Source organism: Balaenoptera borealis, assembly GCF_965194805.1.
Source record: "Balaenoptera borealis genome assembly, chromosome: 2".
NCBI classification, from domain to species: Eukaryota; Metazoa; Chordata; class Mammalia; order Artiodactyla; family Balaenopteridae; genus Balaenoptera; species Balaenoptera borealis.
In genome coordinates this window covers 96,156,118-96,159,118 of record NC_138867.1, presented here as the reverse complement: position 1 = coordinate 96,159,118, position 3,001 = coordinate 96,156,118, and the positions used below count along the sequence as shown (strand labels likewise).

Sequence of the window (3,001 nt, the reverse complement as noted above, 5' to 3'; positions counted from 1 at the left end):
CTCCTAGTAACAGGATGGCTTAAGTCTGCTACTGTGCACCTGTCTCCTGGCAGCCCTGAAATCTTGATGACAAGTAGGCACATGACAGGGTAAAGCACGAGGACCCTGGGCCTGCTTTGGATCACTGTGTACTGGCATCCTGTTGGGAATGCTTTCCTGCATGTGGCTCTGCTCCTTAAACAATTAGAATGCAATACAGAAAAACCTGTATTTAGCCCAAGGTAGAATCAAAATATTGACAATGTTGAAACATCAGAGACAGACAGAAAAGGAAGAGGACAGAACGAGAGTCAGTCACTACTCTCAGTGATGGAGCGTTCATCTGGTCCCTCAAATTCCCATCCATTCTTGCCCGTGTGTCTCCCCCTCTCCTAGGGGCTGATTGCCCTCGGAAGCCGTGGCCCTTCCTCTCTGCCACGGTTCTCACACTTGTGCCAGACTCCTAGCCTTTATCCATGCAGAACTGCATAGTTCCTGCTGCTACCCCAGCCCATCTTTCCATCCAGTCCTGCGCATTCTTCAAGACTTGGTTCAGGGCTTCCCTGGTGGCGCAGTGGTTGAGAGTCTGCCTGCCAATGCAGGGGACACGGGTTCGAGCCGTGGTCTGGGAAGATCCCACGTGCCGCGGAGCAACTAGGCCCGTGAGCCATAACTACTGAGCCTGCGCGTCTGGAGCCTGTGCTCCGCAACAAGAGAGGCCGCGATAGTGAGAGGCCTGCGCACCGCGATGAAGAGTGGCCCCCGCTCGCCGCAACTAGAGAAAGCCCTCGCACAGAAACGAAGACCCAACACAGCCAAAAATAAATAAATTAATTAATTAATTTAAAAAAATAAAATAAAAATAAAGGAATTCCTTTAAAAAAAAAAAAAAAAAAAAGACTTGGTTCAAGTCCTGTGTTCTCCATGAAATTCATTGGCTCACCCATGTCTCTAAGTTTCCCTGAATTCAGGTTGCCATTTAGGAGTTGTGATGATTCAGCTCATAAGCGTGGATTGCTTCTGAAATGTATTCACCATTCTCTCCAAGGCCTTTGCGCTTATGCGCCACGGACGTGACTGATCCTTGGAACTGCTGACCTGTGAGCTGCCCCTGCTTGTACCCTAAGCAGTCTTGGCTACACAAGACCACCACGTGCCCCTGTCGAGGGCATTTCATGTTCTTGTCTGACCTCCATCCTTTCCTTCTTCTGGTAACATCACCTCAATTTTCCTTTGGAGTAACAGGGCTCCGGAGGGCCAAACCTGGCCAATCAGCTTATTTCATTTTTCAAGTTTCCTGATTTGTTTAAGCAGAGAGAGCATGCCGTGCAGGTCAGTCCATTGTGAACCAGTCCTGGGGCTTATGTGGGGCTATTCAAAAGGAGAGAAGCTCTCTTTCCTTAGTCTAATTGAATGAAAGCCTGGATTCTTTGGGAGTGCCACATGATGGTGTGCTGAGCATGAAGGCAACATAGAGGAAATTAGATGAATTGTTAGCAAGAGAGAGATTGATTCCTGGTATCATTTGGTCTGAATTAGGTATCCAGCCAGAGCCCCCCGTGAAATGTTCATTTCCCTGAGGCGATAAATTCCCCTTTGCCCATGCCTGCTGAGCAAGGGGATGTTTCTCAGTTGCAACTCAGAGAGTCCCAGCAGATTCATCCACCCAACATGTGGGGTTTCCTGATGTCGTTATTGAACCTGTGCTCTAAGCCCACACCTGCCAGGAAAAAAAAAAACTACTATCATCCTAAAACAACAACAAGTGCTCTAGTTCTTCCTTGTTTTCCTCCCTTTCTCCCTTAGAGTGTAGGAGAGCAAGACGGGGCCCAACATGTAGTCTTGAAAACCTTGGCTTTGGACTTGTCCTCAGAACAGCGACTCTGTGCTTAGAAGGAACTGAGCCTGGTTCCCCAGAACTTTATACAACAGCACTCTGAGCCCAGTGAAATGGTTGCACCAAAGGGCCTTTGTTCTTGGGGAAATCTGGTGCTAGGTCTTTCCTGGAAATGCCCAGCATTCCAGACCCTCTGGACAGACTGGGGTGATTTGGGCACGTTCTGAGCTTGGAGGTTGTTGGAGATTCGGCAACAGGAAGGCATTTTCAGAGAAAGAACAGAGAATTTTCAGTAGTTTCACTACTATAGTGGTAGGGATTTTTGAACAACTTTTGAACAAGTTTGTATGCTCTAGAGGCATGGCGAGTTTCAGGGCTCTCCGTAAAGCAAGAAAGCTAGAGAGGCGAAGCGGAGACGACATTATGGATACTCAAGCAGTTTTCAACCGGAAAATGTAGCAACTGCAAAAAACCAAAAAAACGAAAGAAAACAGAACTGATACTTCCTTGACTGCTCTTGCTGCAGGAGCACTTTTTTTTTTGTGTGTGGAACAGAGTTAAAAAATCGAGTCATCAGATTGTTCCAAGGGTTTACCAGGCAGGAGGAAACTCCTTGTCCCTGCGTTGATTCCCAGCAGCCCCTCTGCGCTGGGCCCCAGCCTGAGTCCTGGTGTGGGAGGCACTGGCTATGAGTGGCTGCCTGAAGTCTCCCGGCTCAGCTCGTCCTGTGGGAGAAGGGAGGGAGGGAGGGGCAGGGGGTCTCCCGCCAGGGCTTGGAGGAGTGACCCAGAGCACGGATGTTTCCTCACTTTGCTTCATGCAGATGCCCAGACCTCAAATGCGGGAGAAAGGAAGTGAGGCTGATGGTGGGTTTCTAGGTGAGGCTGGTGGAAGGCCACTGTGGCGGGCGAGGCTGGGGAGGCTGCCGGCAGAGATTGCTGGCGTTTTCCTCAACCAGGTGACTCACTGGACGAAAACTAGTCAACTGACCAGTTGCTTTGGCATCTCGTAGGCCCCACCTCCCCCTGCGAGTCACCTCACTGGTAGTTAAATCCAGGGCTTTGTTCTTGGGGACTTTTTACTGTGCTTCCCAAGCCTCCCAAATTCCTTGAAGCCTGTTTGAGACTGTTTTCTTTCTTCTTCTGTTGTTGTTGGACTGTCTCCTTAAAATTACACAAAGAATCC

The 3,001-nt window shown here is 49.3% G+C and overlaps 1 long non-coding RNA gene across 1 annotated transcript in view; it reads right to left on the bottom strand.

The window, feature by feature from the left end:
- LOC309622608 overlaps positions 1 to 2,535 on the bottom strand; it is a 35,598-nt gene extending 33,063 nt beyond the window's left edge. Inside the window, exon 1 of the long non-coding RNA XR_014241024.1 lies at positions 40 to 2,535. This is a non-coding gene — a long non-coding RNA (uncharacterized lncRNA). The remainder of the gene's footprint in view (positions 1 to 39) is intronic.
- Between the last annotated feature and the right edge of the window lie 466 nt (positions 2,536 to 3,001).